The 17,602-nt window shown below is 42.2% G+C and overlaps 1 non-coding gene across 1 annotated transcript; it reads left to right on the forward strand.

Moving 5' to 3' along the window:
- Nucleotides 1-13,108: 13,108 nt before the first annotated feature.
- On the forward strand, nt 13,109-13,182 carry Trnan-guu. The gene has a single exon. It is a non-coding gene; the product is annotated as a tRNA-Asn (tRNA).
- Nucleotides 13,183-17,602: the final 4,420 nt, after the last annotated feature.

A 17,602-nucleotide genomic window follows, 5' to 3' on the forward strand; every position in this document is an offset into this window, starting at 1 on the left:
CCGAGTGCCTTAAAACCTCGTGGGATCTCTTACGACGAGAAAACAAACTGGCACCACCTATCACGTGTAACACTCGCCATATCCCTATATTTCCTCATTTTCTTCCCGCATTATTATTTTTTTTTTGTAGCTCGACGTTTTTTGGCATTGCTACGAACGACCATTTATCATGAACAGCACTTACATCTGATCACGCAAATACTGAAAAACCTTCGCTATAGTGCAATGCAGTTTCAGAGTCACCTCAGATATGTCGCCAACGTACCAGTGTGTCTTCGCTCGTCGTAAAAGGTCACAAGAGCTCGGTTGCAAGCAAATGCAATGTGTGAACGGGCCTTCAGGCCTGGAGCCCAACAACTCTCTTTCGCACTAAGTCTGATCGCACCCGCCGTTACAACCCAATGGTGTCAATCAAACCACTCCAAAAGTTCACCGCCATGGCGCTAGTCTTCTTTGTACGTTCGCTTAACCAATTAAGCACAGTAAATACGTCGTAATCCTGCGAGTTTTTGTGGCATGAATGGTTGAGCCGTTGACAGAAAACGAACAAAGACGACGAGCGTCGTGACGGTGCACTTTTGGCGGGGCTTGATGTACTCCATCGGATAGTAGCATTGGGTGCGGTCGGACTTAATGCGAAATGGAGTATTCTTTGTCGATTGTCTTCCGTTCCGTGACGCATGAAGCAATATAAAAAAAGTCTGCGTGTCATATACCCTTGCATCGCCTATTACCCGGTCGAAAATTGCGGAGTCACTGAGCTGTGAACACACGCTCAGTGTCTGATATCCCGCACAACAGAGCTGCAGCGCATGCTCAGAAGGCGTGCACCGCCCAGCAGACAAAGATGGCAGCGCCCAGAGGGCGATTTTTGCAAAGTTTCTTGTAGAGCACGTTGTGAGCGAATCACCGGTGACGACGATACGCGTTCAGGAAATGAGAGCTACAGCCCGTAACAAGTTAAGAAACTGGTCCCTCAGGTTGCCTCAGCTTTTGTAGAGCAAGAACCCTGGGTTAGGGTCGAGTACGTCCCTCCCAGCATGTACACTTTCTTAAATTTACAATTCCAGAAACGGCCTATTACCAGTCTACAACTTTAAAGATCTACTGCGTGAAAACCGCACACAAGACGGATAAACCCACATAGTGCAGCCACTTACCGTTTGATGCCTTTACTCAAAGACGGTCTTCGCAGTAGACAGGCAGCAGACATGCAACCACAGTCAATGACGTGTCTCGGAGGACCTCTCTTATCTGCACGTCGAGGCTTAATGAGTACCAGTAGAGCAGCACGGGACTGCCGTTGCCGTGTGATGTCCCCTTCTGGAATTCACCCGGGACATGCAACGACACTGGACGCTTTTAGCTGTGCAAGGCCTTGCGAGAAGGCTGCGAAATTCAACAGGGCCGGCCGGTGTCCCTTTACACAACATCCCGAATGCCGGGCATGCCACGCATAACGTCCACCGCTGCAAAAGACGCCCGTGCGGTAATCCGCGCGTCGTCATCACGTTCGCGTCACCCGATAGGTACCCCGATATGCGTTTTGCTCCAAGAATTTCACGGGCCAAGTAATCGTGGAGCGCGAAGTAGAACGTGATCAATGCGATTGAATGCCGTCCTTGTTAAGCGGATTGTGCCCTGTACCATGTCTCTTTCTTAATTATGTTGGTCTTGGAAAGATGAATGAGCGCTGGAAGAGAGGCTTTTGTTTGGTTCATTATAGACATGAAAATTGATTTATTAAAAAAAAAGGAAGAAATAGCTACCAAAGCCAAAATGCCAGCAAGAATGTGAACGCGTTCTTAAGATATGTCTTAATTGTCAACCCGACAACTTTTACATCCCGAAGTGTTTTGGTCGTAATTCACGGATTATGACTGAAAATTTGTTGTTTATAAATAAGACCTACAAGCGTCACATTTCCTGCTGACTGTTGAGACATTCACTCACTGTAATGTAAGATATCACCGTGAAGATTGCGCTGTTTTCAGATACTTTGTGGTTCTTTCAAACGTTTTAAAAAAGACAAATTGTATTTTTGTTTGCCAGTTGCCCTATACGAGCTACGGTTAATGGTCGCGATTATGAATGGGTTAATGACTTTCTCGCAACATAAGAACTACAGAAGAAACTCTAAGTACTAAAACAATGCCCCGGTCAACGCCCAAAGCGACGTGGCACATTCGGCATCAGGTGAACCATTTTCTTTCGAAGGTTGCCAATTCTGAATAATATATAGTCATCACTTTCCGTCTCGTTAAAAAACAAAAAAAAAAAATAATTGCTGCGTTCGTAATGGGCCGCTTTAGTCTGACAGCTTAAGAAGTGCAGGGTGTAACGGAGTGCCTCGATTATCACTCCATAGTCAACAAGATTATCTACTCGGAACGCCGAAGGAGGAAGAATGATGCGTGAAGCGATACCCTGTGTTTCTTAACATGTCAGTTACTTTATAGTGCCGAAATTTCCGCCTGGGAGTACTGGGGCTCCTCTAATACCGTTTGCTTAAATAGACTATTGGGGTCTTCTCCCCATATCCGTTACTTTAATTTTAAATGACACGCATGGATTTGGTATCTCCATAATATTCCACTAAAAGTGTACTGCTCTCCCTACACTACCCTATGGCCAAGGACACGTTACGTTCATGGGTCATTAGGACGGCGCACCTGGCTTTCCTATTGGTTTGGGACTGTTCTCATCAAAAGATGGCGCGAACTTATTGACTACGCGTAAACTTGTACGTAACAGGTTACGTGTACTGAGTCATTTTTTCGATAACGAACTAACGGTCTAAATATTTTTTTTAAGATAAGAAAGAAGTGATGTACTTTTGTAACCTTTGGATGGAGTAACGAGTAGTGGTTTATAGTTAATTTTGAAGGGCAACGTGTACAATCCAAGTATACCTTACGTAGTTATCACAAAAGCTCCCGCCTGTAATTTTTACGAAGAGAAAACGCTACACAGACCCTAAAAAAGACGTGCGTAAGGTATGTCAGTATAAGCACTATTGTCTCCGAATGAACCCCTTAAACGTGAGGAACTATTAACAACTACAAATATTGAAAGCGGCTACTTCATAAAAAAGAACCGTCCAGCGGAGCGTGAAAATGACGCGTTACTTTCAATGTAAGGTAACGCGTTCCTTTTGATTTACACGAATGAGCAACGCTCCTAGCTGCTTTTTGAGTGAGTAAGTAATGATATTTAGTTGCTTTAGTTAAGTAACGTGCACTAATCACCGCACTGTCAATACGCTGAAGGCGCGATGACCAAACCCTGCCGTTCTGAGGTTTTTAATATATCTGAACATTTTCTCTTTATCCTGAACTTTTCAGAAGACCTTTTCTTCTAGATATATTTAGTTCGTACACAACTTCAAATAGTTACCTAGATAACGTCATTTTATTCCAATTTTTAGGCCATCGTAGATTCGTTGGCCAGGCATTAAAATTATCCGCGGAATTCTGGTAATTCCTATTACTATTAACGTTCGTTATTAATTTTAAAATGTGTGTTTCATTCTAGCAGTATCTTAAACTTATCTGCTTTATTTCGAGCGCCTAGGGAAATCACTTCGGGTTGTTTATTACATTTAAATTTGACTGAGCTCCGAAAACATGGGTTCAAACGTTCCTATTGAAAAATCTCAAAACCATAAATCAAAATCCGGTGTACACTGACTTATGGGATCAGTATACACCAGAACACGTTGGTTTACCAGAAGGTTTACTAATTACTGAAAGGGTTTACCGGTTTGCTAGAAACGTTCACCGGCTGACCGAAATGTTTACCAGCTTACCGGAAGGGCCCATGAGAGTTCGGATGACAGATTGGACCGCATACGAGAACCACATGATGACTGTGTCTATCAGGCGCCTGTGGATCTGGTGTAGCATCACTCAATTAGTCCAGGGAAATCTCGATATACCTTTGCGTTTTCAGTTTCACAAAGTGCCAAGCAATAAAAAATGCACAACCCAACCTGTCTAGGATACAAATATATACCGAAAATAAAATGCAAAGTAGTGTTGCCAACAATACAACCATGCTGCCTATGGTTCTGAAAATTTGAAGGTTGAAGAATACAGTGGTGAGAAATTTCAAACATTAATAAAATAACCTCTGCTTCCTCTTACGTCATAGAGAACACTACAGCACATTTCATTTTTATATCAAATATAAAAAAATGCCTAAAATTCTAAAGGAGACGAAATAAATCTCTGATAACCAGCGGAAGTAAACCTCTCACTCAGTACCAACCTACCCCTTGAGAGATCCAGTGGAAAAGTTGCATGTGCCGACGATACAAAACATATAGTATAAACATGACTTTAAAAAATAGTACAGCGCAATCGCAGTAAACCAAACTTTCTTAAATCAAACTCGAAAATAATTCTAACATGAGGGTCCTGCCAAAGTCCCATGTACTGGAATGTACAAAACTCCCGGTAATTTAAAAACATAAGAGTTGCAAAAGTTAACTCAGATGAGGTTGTTGCTGGCTTATACTGTCTCTCATAAGACTTAGACAGTCGAAAGCAAGTTTGACATAATAAAAACTGAAAACAAGGTTAGAAACGAACCAAGAAGCATATGCACCGTGCAGTTTTTGTTACCGTCAAAGTGTCAAGATCCCACTGTATCTTCTTGAACACAGGTTCTCAAATAGAAGTTACAATGAAAAGAAACTATATGAACCTTTACCAAAGTTGATACATAAGTTCTTCATAGGCCAGCTGGCACAAAATAAGATATAAATGATTTAAAAATATAGTATCTGAAGCACACTTAATTGATGAACACAACAAAACAATGCACATTGAAAATGACTGCCACGAATGAATTTAAGAGACGCGTGACCTAGAGAGTAGCTTTATATAGACCGATAGCACCAGCCAGTTTGACTACGCGACCGCTGCTGCAATACATCGAGGGTAGTTTAGTTTTCTGCACGTCTGACAACGTCGCTGGAGCTCTGCGCGAGTAAAGCACTAGACGGCACAAGCCGTCTCGCCCACTGCCTCCATCCTCTAATAAATTAAAGTTATGGTGGCGTCAAAGAGGCGCCGAACGCTTGGTTAGGTTACTCTATTTAAGAGCAAATCACGAGGTCACAAGTAGTTACCACCCGATTCACAAGGAGATAGCAGCTTGGTGGTCCTGAGGTAGTATACAAGATCACAAGACTGCTGAGATGTGGCAAAAATAAATATAACTCCAGAAATCTTGGGAAAAAGAAATCTTTCAAGGCAATGCCATTCTGAGATTTTGCGACGAGGAACTGAGGGAGAGGTGAATACGAGAGCTAGTGGGGACTAGGGTGCCTCAATGCCCTTCTTCTTAGGGTGATGCCACCCTTTGTAGTACCCGATGCCGACAGCACGCGCTGACGGGTAGCATACAAATAAATCGACGAAAACAAAATGTTGCCATAGCACAATCAGCGCCACAAACGCGTGCCGGGTCACGCTCTTTCACGCGCTTCTCAACAAAAATAAAAATAAAAGTGTGGGACAAAATGGCCAGATGTCGACACCCTAAGCAAAGCGCACGTGAAGGCACCCTAGTGGGGACATAAGAGTGCCGAGCTGAGGTTTGTATGATTAATGGGCAGATGCAAATCTTGCTGCTTTTGTCTCTACTGTACTCATCAATTGCCAAACACCACTGTACTCAACTCTACTCAGCAATTTCCAAACACCGGCGTCCCTCGTACAGCGTTCGCGTTCGAACGTAGATACAAGGTAGAGACAAAGGCAGTTACAGCTTGACGTCCACTTATTAGTCATTCCAACCAGTGCTTGGTGTTCCGACGTCCCCATGTTCTCTCGTTCCCTTCTCTTTTTCAGTTTATCGATTGCATAAGGAAAAAAATAATCTTTTACACCTGTGGCTGCTAATGCCTGTAGTACGAGAGGTAGACCGACTTGATGGTTCCGGTAGCTTTGATTCTCTCGCTGTCATCCTTCTCAGCCCTTGGGCGAAGGGTGACATACCTTGCTAGAACATCTTCAAGAGCGATAGGTACAATAGGTGCATTAGGCTTCCACAGACTATTTTGTAAAGATGAAACAAGAGGACTAAAGCAGTTCAAACCTAATAGTCAGCAGGACTTCATGTCATACAGTAGTGTCACAGTGTACAAGCATAGTAGTTACATGAAATGTGAGCTAAAACAGAGCATTGATTAAAACAGCACATTTAATGTGCGGCACGAAAATTGATGCCTGGGAGCATATAAAAACTGAAGAGTAAGAAACCATTATGCGGACACAATTTCTTCTAACCAAAACGGATGGAAATTCATTGATATTAGTGCCAGTCTAAATTGAGAGCTCACGAGGATGTTTCACCCAGATAAGATTACTTTACATAGCTTTGTATAGAGCAACTTGACCCCACAAGTGGGGTTCAGACGATTTTCGTAACCCTCACATATGGTCATTAGGGCCCTCTTCGAAGCCTGCAGCTTTGCTGGTGTGACCTGCTGTCTGGCCACATAGCCCTGACGGGTTCAGCAAGCTTGACGAGTTACGCTGCTTGAGGCCAGCTGTTCCTCGCTCCAAAGATATGTCGAGATCTTGAAAACGCATCTGCAGTCAGCCGGTATTCCCAAATAAAAGACAGCTTGTTTTTTGGTACGGAAATGCCCATACGGGGCTGCCGACCCGAGGAAAATTTCCCAGACTAAGGTAATATTCAGGTTTATGTGGGAATAAAAGAAATCTTGGTGGTTTGAGGGAAATGTATGGAACCGTATATGTCTGCAATATTTAATGTCAATTTTGATTTTTTTTCGAAATGACATCAAATTTTGGCGGCCTTGACGACATTTGGGTTATTCCCTCCAGCCGTTTGGCGGTTTGTGGTGTGACCATCTGGCAACACTGAGGTGCGCTCAAACAGCTTTTTTCGGCAATATCAGTTTTCATCGCCCCCGTGAAACCTATGGAGGAAGGAACCAGCCAGGTCGAAGCTTCTGAGAGCGCTGCTGCCCCTCTTTGAAAAAGAAAGCTTGAGTGCAAGAAGAAATACTGCGATGTCTGGTGATACATACTTTACCATGACTAATAATATTTCGTGAAATGCCGTGCAAGAAATGGTACTTACTGTGTGTCGCGTTTCGTGTGTCCGAGTTCAAGAACTTTCGCGTGTGTTTCATTTTTTTTTTTTTAAATTTCGACTGACTATTGTAAAATGCGCTATTGAAGTAATTAAAGCAGTGCCATGTTCTGATGATGTGCATAACATCTAAGGCAAAAATAGAGTTTCATTCATCAGTTTGAATCTCCCGCGGTACTTTCCCTCGCCAGATTTGGTGTGGATACAGTTTTGGCCCAATCAACTGATTTTTGCGAGACGTACGCGAGGCGTAAACATATCTCATCGTAAAGATGGAAATTATGCAGAAAACAACGGATACTTAGTATTACATATTTATTTGGTCAAGCGAGAGAAATTTCTGCAGAAATAGGGAAATTAAAGGCAAACGCTAGTGAAATTCTGACTTTCCGTGATGGCAGCCCCGTGCCCAGAACAAGTTGCACTGGCAAAACACAAGATGCGACGCATTTTTTTTAAAATTCTGTCCAGCTTTTATATTAGAAGTTGACATTGTTAATAATAAAATTGGCTATTTTGAATAACAAAAAGTTATGCTAATTTAGCTGACCGTCAATATACAGGGCAGGCTCGATGGCAGCAGAAGCATTTGCTTGCGGTTGTTCAGGAACTCTTAGCATAAGGAACATTTATTAGATACAGCTAGAAAACTGCAGTTTGCACTGAGGGGACGGTTAGTAAATATAGCCAGGAACAATTAGAAAAAAAAGGGCAAACTAAAACACATGGTTTACTGGGATCCACAAATTCTTAAAAACAAAGTAATAAAACAAAACGCGACCAAGTGACAATAGTCACAAAAAAAGAGTGGCGTACTCTACACCCTTAAAAATGACCGTGAAATGGCTTATTCCAAAATATAGTCCTGTCATTTATTTGGTACGTGAAGTTACATAGCCGTAAATTATAAAAATATTTTTTTTTGTATATTTTACGTCATTTTTCTAAATATACGAGTCTACCACTAAAACAAATGATTTAGGTCTATTTGGATTAACCATGGGCCTCGAGCAAAATAACTTTCATTAGGTGAGGCGGATATTTAAAAAGGTAGTGTTGGACAAATGGGGTTGTTCAACACCGCTATACGTTCGTGCGTCTCCAGCAGTATCAGCTTCGAAGCCTTATTTTTTTTTTCTTACGTGTAATTCTGGTCGACATTTTTTACCACCAGCAACGTGCATTGCCATTTCATTTACCTATCTCTGAGTAATCGGTAGAAAAATCCATATGGCATGCACCTCTAGAGACTAGCAGTTTCTAAATTATCTTTTTATTAATACACGGAAAAATTCTTTGAGATAGCAACTACATATCAAAATTAGGCAGACATTTTTTTTGTGCATATGTAAGGTAATATGTGTCACTTGTTTCTTTCTTCTCGTATATTTTTTTACCCCTTGATGCACGTTTGATTATTCGTGGCATAATGTTGGCGTTTGTTGCTAGTCGACTGTTTATAGTTAGTATAATATTTCTGCTAACGTCTATTTTTTGCTTTTTACATTGTGATTTCCACCTCTTTAAAAGCCCTCACGGGTTGGCAGTATCAATTAAAGAACAAAAAGATAAAACCACAGGTGCTGCGTAGTTCGAACGCAAGTTTCAAGTGAACGGTTACACAATTTCGTAAAAACACAAACTTGGTAACATTTCGGAACAGTCACCACAATGAGTTAATGACCCAACGGTGTGCAACCCCAACAGCGTTACAATTTGACACTGCACTGTTTGGCAAAATTATGTATTGTGTTTTTTTTTAAAGCAAGAGGGTTTCGTGAGCGTTCAAATTGCAACACAATTTTCTTTGTGAAGTTGACTGTTACGTGCATCACGTCGAAGTCCCGTAGAATATGGAAAACATTGCGCACGCTCGATTTCGATGACGCAAGCAAGATCTGCCGCCGCTATAAGCACTGACTTCTAGAAAAAAAAAACACACATGGCGTGGTGAGCACCTTTATACTGCAATCAATAAAATTTTTGCATTAGCCGAGATAGAAAAAACAAACCACCAACCAAGACGCGCTTTTGACTATACAGGCCCGCGCACTGCTTACAAACAAGCCCGCGTTTCCAAATGTGGGCACTGCGCCTGCGCAGAAACCAGATTAGCTTGACGTAAACCATGTGCGCATGCGCCGCGCCGACAGCGGCGCCACCGCACCGGCATGACGTCGCAGCCGTGTGTCGGTTTATAGCGGTGATAGTGGGGGGCTCTTGCATGCACCCTTGAAAAACAGTCTGAGCGCTAAGTTTTATATATTCTGCGGGAGCGTGTCGTGGTGGATGGTAAACCTAAAATAATGAAACCTACCAATTCAAGCTGTATTTCCCTCCTGTAAAAATAAATGCGATAAGCATCCTCGCCAGTGTCAATGACGAACGACGACGCAGACGGAGTTAGGGAGGGTGGAGAACCTGCATTACAGAAAGTTTCAAACTACTCGGTTTTTGGTCACGTGGTGCATGGGTAGGGCTCCGTGTTTTCGGATAAATCAGAAAAACTCCGAAAAACACCCGCCGGTAGAACTTTGGTCAATCCGTATTTATCCAATAAACTCCGAATATTTATGTCTAACTGCCACTCCCCCCCCCCCGTCTGTACCGTAACTGTAAAAAAATAAGACTTTTTTTTTACAGTTTGATCAGAACAGAGCCAATGGCACTGGAAAAATTCCCCCATAATTATCTTTCAAATCTCGGACCGTTGTCAAAAGCGGTGTTGCCACTTGTCTCTTCAAGGTTGATTCAGGGCAATAGGTCGTTTGTTGTACATTCGGGTCAGTACGAAAGCCACCCTTTTGGTTTCCGGTTTGGGCCATGCGATTTGTGACTTAGAGAAAGGAAAGGGTACATTTAAGTAACAGTGAAAGCTATGGACCATAAGAATTGTATAAAATTGGGAAGTGGGGCAGTTTAAACTCTCTATTACCTCCTTAACCACACCACCTCGCGCGGCCGCGGGGTAGATTGATGGAATAGGATGGCATCCCTATTGAAAATCGCTCTGGTGGGACTTCAGGATTTTTTTAAAGGGTGTGAAGGGGACTTCAGGAATTTCTGAGGTGTTTGAAGGGTGCACCGATATTTCCTGGTGGGTTCACTGGTTCTGTCCGAGGCTCGCCTGAAATGTCTGAAGTGCCCTTTAAAATGCCTTGAAATGTCTAAAAGCCTGTCAAGAACTTTTCGAATGGGGTCGGAAAAACCTTCAGGCTCCTTGAGATGTCTGTGGGCAACGGCCTAGATGGAGAAAACACATTTCGCAGAATTAATTAACATAGCTGCTTATTGTACGCTACGGGGAAAAGAATAAGTATTTGGAGAACGCCGATCGTGTGTGTGTACGGTCAGATTTTTATTACTGCTCATCTACCAAATACGAGTGGGCTCCTGGCCCGTCTGTCACCACCCGGGTGTTCGGTCGCCAAAGAGGTCACTGAGGGCGACCGCCCCCATGTGGAAAATTGACGAGCCGCGGGCCGAGTGGTGTTGGCCGAGCGGCGTTTTGAGGCGAACGCAACCCTGTCCGCTCGAGGCGAAATCCGTGCAAACATGTACATCTATCTATCTATCTATCTATCTATCTATCTATCTATCTATATATATATATATATATATATATATATATATATATATATATATATATATATAAATAAAACCGAGAGGCAGTGCGCGCTTTCCAGGAACAGGGACGCACGCGAGAGCGACTCGTTCCGGGAACCGATCCCTCCACGAGGGACTGTCCCCAACCACCAATCCACACTGCGGCTCTCTCCGCCCGGCGATGGGGAGAGGGTGCAGGGCTGCCAGGCCAGCGGTCCGAGGGGGAGGGTGGTGTGTGCAAGCGGGGGAGGCCAGCCGCCAGTATACGTGGCTTGCACATGACGTCATTTCCGATGCCCTCCAGAGAAAAGGCGAAGAAGGAGCTCCCCTGTTATCAGGATCCTCCCTTGTGCCTCCCGGATCTGCACAGGCGTCGCTATTCTTCTCCCAGAATATTATAGAAGATTAACCTGTCACTCAAAATTCTTACAAAAGCAGCTTCCCTCTCCTGCTTTTACTTGGGGTTCAAAAGTATGCGATGTGACGTCAGTGCAAGGAGCCTATACGTGGCTTGCACATGACGTCATTTCCGATGCCCTCCAGAGAAAAGGGGAAGAAGAAGCTCCCCTCTTATCAGAATTCTCCCTTGTGCCTCCCGGATTTGCACAGGCGTCGCTATTCTTCTCCCAGAAGATTATAGAAGGTTAACCTGTCACTCAAAACTCTTACAAAAGCAGCTTCCCTCTCCTCCTTTTACTTGGTGTTCAAAAGTATGCGATGTGACGTCAGTGCAAGGAGCCTATACGTGGCTTGCACATGACGTCATTTCCGATGCCCTCCAGAGAAAAGGGGAAGAAGGAGCTCCCCTCTTATCAGGATCATCATCTGTGCTTCCCGGATATGCACAGACGTCGCTATTCTCCTCCCAGAAGATGATAGAAGATTAACCTGTCATTCGAAACTTTTACAAAAGCAGCTTCTCTCTCCCCCTCTTACATGGTGTTCAAAAGTATGCGATGTGACATCAGTGCAAAGAGCCTATACGTGGATTGCTTATGACGTCATTTCCGATGCCCTCCAGAGGAAAGGGGAAGAGGGAGCTCCCCTCTTATCAGGATCCTCCCTTGTGCCTCCCGGATTTGCACAGGCGTCGCTATTCTTCTCCCAGAAGATTATAGAAGATAAACCTGTCACTCAAAATTCTTACAAAAGCAGCTTCCCTCTCCTCCTTTTATATGGTGTTCAAAAGTATGCAAGAGAATTTTTTATTGCCGCAACTCGCGCCAGTTACAAAAATCTGGAAGGAAGGAAGGAAGAAAGGGCAGAAAGGAAGACAAAGAAGTTAAGCTGGGGTATTTTGTCCCGGTTTGCTACTTTGTTTTGGGGGAGAGGGGTGAGAGGGTTAAAAGAGAGAAGAAAGATCAGAAAGATAAAAAAATGTAAAAGCTACAAAGTTTGAACACTAACACAGCGCTATTCACTAACAATGAAGGTCATCTTCTATAAGCAGAAGTCTGAACGACCCGCGCATTTAGAATGTTCAGGCAAAAATATGGATGGAAATCAGGATGGAAGGCATCACGAATTGTCACAGGCACTTATTTAGCCAGTCTGCCCGTGAACGCTGATTTCGTCACTATTCTTTCCCTGGACTAGCACCGTAATCACAAAGTCACTAAACGCTTGAGCTTGATTGAGGGACACTGCATTCGGTGCAGAACGTAGGTTTCTTCCTGCTCTGGACAGTGCATTTAATGTATTTTCGCCCACAAAATTGTATTTAATTACAATTGTATTTGAAATACCCACGTTTTTGTATTTAAATACACACGTCAAATACATTACCCAATTTGTAATTCAATACAATTGCAAAATACACAAAGTATTGGAAATACGTATTTCAAATACTGCCCATCCTTGAGATCTTAATAGTAATTTGCTTTAAAAACATATTAATTTATTCGGCGATAGACAGCGACCCAAGTTTTAAGTTGTTCGAACAAGGGCCAACCATGTGTATGGGGATAGTTATGTCCCATCTACGAATACAATAACGTATCCCGATAAATTAATTAGCGTATAGCATAGGTTGATTTCCGAATGAATGCCCCATGAAGAAGAATCATATCCAGTTTTCACTAATATAATCCCCATATATAAACCCTGTATTTGCGGTGAAAAAATAAACACTCACTCATTGATATTTGTCAACATCTCTGGCTTTTTTTGTTGAAAATGTGTAACCTACAACGCAGCCGAAGCTTCCATAGCATACACGGAGCTACGCCGAATTTTGGTCATTTATTACTTCGAAATTTTCTACAAGAGCACAAGTTAAACCCCCAGTCATTAACTCCACATTCTAAGCGACAAATCACTGCATATATTGCTCGCATTTATGTGACATTCTTTCTTCGGAATGCTCCTATTCGCCTCCGTGGCGCAATCGGTTAGCGCGTTCGGCTGTTAACCGAAAGGTTGGTGGTTCGAGTCCACCCGGTGGCGTGTGTAATTTTTGCTTCGCAACATGCACACTGCTAGACACGGTTATGTGAACGACATCCATGCTTTTATAAATTTTGCCTAAGTTATATATTATAAAATTTATAAGTAGGGTTTTTTGTTTTGGGTGTTTATTTTTTATTTTTCGATTTGGGGGTATTTTTCTTTTTCAGTGTTTTTGTGCAGATTGGTTATAACTTAACCAATTTACACAGAAAGCACCGAATTTGTGGGACAAAATGGCCCCCTATAAAAATATTCCCCAAATTAAAAAAAGTAAACACCGAAAACGCATTAGCGCATTACATTTTAGCGTTTTGGTCGGTGATCTAAGTGAGCAGTGAACCGAACTAGTGGTGTTGATTGCAGCGTTTTGGTGCTAAGAGTAAAACAAACATAGAAATATCCAGCGACATTTATTCGAAAGTTCTATCATGCATGGAATGCAGTATTTAACAAGCAGTTGTTTTGAGATGTTGCCACCTCTTTTACTACCTTCTGTTGTGTTATCTTTTCTGCCCCAGTCTCAGGTTTACAATCATGTTCAACTTACACCAGCTCGCCTGCACTCTGACTATTTTTTCAGTTGTTTAAATGGCATTAGTGCAAGCATTAATGCGAGACAGTTCATGCTATGTAAATCTATAATCATGCAACCGTTACTGCCAAATCTAAAAATAAAAATATATTAATATGTTTTTGTTTAGGAACATGACAGGTTCACTACGGAAGAAAGAATTACTATACAGGGTGTCCCCGAAAAAAAATTAAGGGTTTTTGGCACGGCAAAAATAAACTACGCTTCGCCGAACGCTCATTGTCCCGCCAAAGGTAGCGCTAAAGGTCCGAACAAGATGCCAAAGTTTCAGCCCGAAGCAATATTTTATTCAAAACTTATAAGTGATTTTCTGAAAAGTTCAATAAAAAAATGGCTTTGACGAGGCTCTCGAATACATGCAGCTCTATGACGCCAAAAACCGAAAACGGGCAAAAATGGGTCTCATTTTCCCATTGAAAGTTTCAGAAAATCATTTATAACATTTGAATAAAATATCGGTTCATTCTGAAACTTTGGCATCTGGTTGGAACCTCTAGCGCTACTTTCGGGCGGAAAATGAGCGTTCGGCGATGCATAGTTTAGTTTTGCGTTGAAAAAAACCCTCTAAATTGTTTTTGGAACACCCTGTACAAACCTTTTAGAGTTCAGTTTAAATAAAAAAAATTATTGATGTAAACCCGCCATAATTAAACAAAATCAGTCTATATTTTTATACCTGGGTTTGCTTTTTTGGCTTTCTGATTTACTTTCAATAGGACATTACTTTTCCCGTTCTGGTTTCATTATTTTGCTTTTTGATTAGCTTGCAGTGGGATATTACATAAGTCTGAGAAATGAAGTGAAACGTAGAAAGATTAACGCTCTGATTCGCTGGGAATTGTTGTTTGTGCTAAATCTGCTTTAAATAATTTGCTTGATATTTTTTCAAGATTTAAATACAAGACAAGGACATATTGAAAGCATCAAATGAGAGACAAACTTTAAATAGAAAGTATTTTAGAGATTGCTTGGAGATTTGAGAGATTGTGAGTAAACTTTGATTTAAATTATCATGGTAAACCGTTGTGAATTACATGGCGATTTAAATAATGACTTTAATCACGATTTTAAATCCTTTTGATTTTTATTTTCCACCCTGGTGGCTTTAGTACTCAATAAGACGAGTCTACAAGACTTATACATAAAGGAGACACTGACAGGGTATTTATGCTCGTCAAGGTTTTTATTTGTTAATGACATACGAGAGCACAACTATTCAGAGCACGATTGGCGGCTCAAAATCCGTTGTCTTTTCGCCCGAAAACCGCCGATCGAGAACCTGCCGGTTTGAGTCGCGCTGACTCTCTTTTCCGTGGTCGCGTTCCGTTTTTTATGGTTTAGACACAATCCCCCAAAATAATCAAAGTCGTGTGTCATAGGAGGCACACACGCGATACTATAAATAGACAAAAAATATGATACCCATTTTCGTGGCTTATAAAAAGCTGCAAATATGTTCATGGAAAAAAAAAAGTTGAACAGTCACGTGACTCTTGGTAACTTTCGCTTTCGCAAAGTGTTTATTGGGTAGTTTTCTGACACAATAATAAATCGGCTAAAAAAATTTAAAAAAAAATCTCTGGCTCCGGGGGGGAAGGGGGGGGGGGGGGGAGAAGGGGAGCATTTTTTTTTAACGCTATTGATGGAAAAACGCAGGTGCATACTTGGGCAAGGACGCAATGGTGCTACCTGTTTCTGCGCGGAGCAACCAAGAGTCAGCAGTGCCAGTGTGCTTGTAGTTGAGATAAAGGTCATGTTCCTGAACTGCTTGCTTTGAGAGAGCAAAGCTTTTCTTAACACAGGCCTTGGCTGGCCGTATAAGGATAACGTGATAATTCGCAGTGAGGGACTTTCGATACGAGTGTCTGATTTCGTGCAGGCGCGAACCTAGGCGTCTTTTTTCTGATTTCGTTGGCCGTTGGACCTCCCACATATTGTTACACTGTAAGATGAAAAGAAAGGCCTCACGACCGCTCAAGATTTGGAGAACCAACATCTTAGACAGGCTTGCCTTCAGAACACTTGTTGGGGCGTCTCTCAACGCCTTTGCGATTATTGTATATTTCGTGACAGTATATGCATGCATGCGTATGACGCAGCATGCACCTAAGGGTTTTGGATTACCGCTATATGCACTCTATTGCTGTTGAAACAGCCGACTACTGTTGGCATATTGTTTCGTGCTAAGCTGAAATGAAAAGCGGTCTCTCCACAACAGTTCTGAACACATGAAATAAAAAAAAAGAAACATTATCACGCTTACCTTCGAAACATTTGTATAAGCGCTCCCAGCAGCTTCTCTTACGACTATTGTCTTATTCCACGAGAATCAATAAGTTTATATATTGAATTATACCCGTATGTTTCCGTAGTTACGGGCGCCTGCAGTATTACGCTAAAAAAATTCAGATTAAGATGTTATCAGTGGGGGAACTGTGTAAAACACTTTTAGCAGGCATTTTATGCCAGGCGCATTTACGCAGTCCAAGTTACTCGGCAAATAGGGATTTCAAGCAAGAATATGTTGTGGATACAAAAGCTCGTTCATTGACGAACCCCAGACAGCGTAATTTATAGTCCAGATCGCGGTATAAGGAATGCCAGAAACTTAGTGTATGATACGGGATTATAAAGTTCAAAGGATGGATAGAATAATAAGTGCATACTGCTGAACCAACAATCGCGCGGCGCCATGCACGCTGATATGCAATAGCAACGTGGCATGCTAGAAAAAAAAAAATCAAGCAGCACAATACACAATGTGCTGCCATCAATGTTGCACTTGTTACTCAATAAATAAAACTGATTACAGTTTCGTTCAGTCCTGGTTACAGTTTCGTTGAGTCCTCATTACCGTTTCGTTGAGTCCTGGTTTGTCCAGCACACAAAAGGGAACGTGAATCGTTCTTCGGGCTTCTTGCCCAGCAGCTATGTCTCGGGACTGCGTGACGTGAGCAAAGCCCCCTACATCCGTATGTGCATTTAGGCGACACGTGTTCTTTTCTTTTCGGCACTCGCCGGTGAACAAGGGACAGAACTGGTCCCGAAACGTCGGGTAAATGTTTACTAAATTTTTGGTTAGAGTCCCTATTTTTCGCATCATGTCTACTCCTAACCAGGCAGAGGGCTGCCGAACGTTTACCTTCACAGTTACGACTTCTATTAGTTCACGAAGGGATCAAGAAGATTACTAGATTACTTGAGATTTGAAAGTAATTGACAGTTAATTGAAGAAGTGACCGTTAATAATTAATTATTTATTTATGGTACCTCAAAAGCCCAATCACGGGAATCAAATGGGGGGGGGGGGGGGGTTATTCAATGTACGCATCATCGATAAATGCCATAAAAAACGAAGTAAAAACAAAACAGCAACACATCGAAGGAAAAGTTGGCTTATAACAGGGAGAGAAAAGCAAATCTAAAGTGAAAAGATGCAGATTAAAGAGAACGTACGCGCAGATGAAGTTGTGCTAGCATGCGCGACAAGAGCCCAAACAGTCACGATTCAAAATAAATTTCATTTCATTTATTTCATTTATTTTTTCTCTCAAAGTGCCCGGAGGCATTACATGGGGGGGGGGGGGGGGGGGGGGGGGAGAGACAAAAGAAAGAGCTCGCTGCAAAAACAGGAAAACACTAACATTGAAAACAACACGCGACAGATCGCGCACTGATACACAGCATACTATATACACGACAGCCACTCGCCAGAGAGCGTATAAAATTAAACTGACTTATATAATTCTTCACATACACTCCTAAACTGTGCACAGTCTGAGATATCAACCACACTTTCAGGGAGGTCATTCCATTAACGAATAG

Source organism: Ixodes scapularis, unplaced genomic scaffold, assembly GCF_016920785.2.
Source record: "Ixodes scapularis isolate PalLabHiFi unplaced genomic scaffold, ASM1692078v2 PGA_scaffold4__175_contigs__length_147842914, whole genome shotgun sequence".
Lineage (NCBI taxonomy): Eukaryota > Metazoa > Arthropoda > Arachnida > Ixodida > Ixodidae > Ixodes > Ixodes scapularis.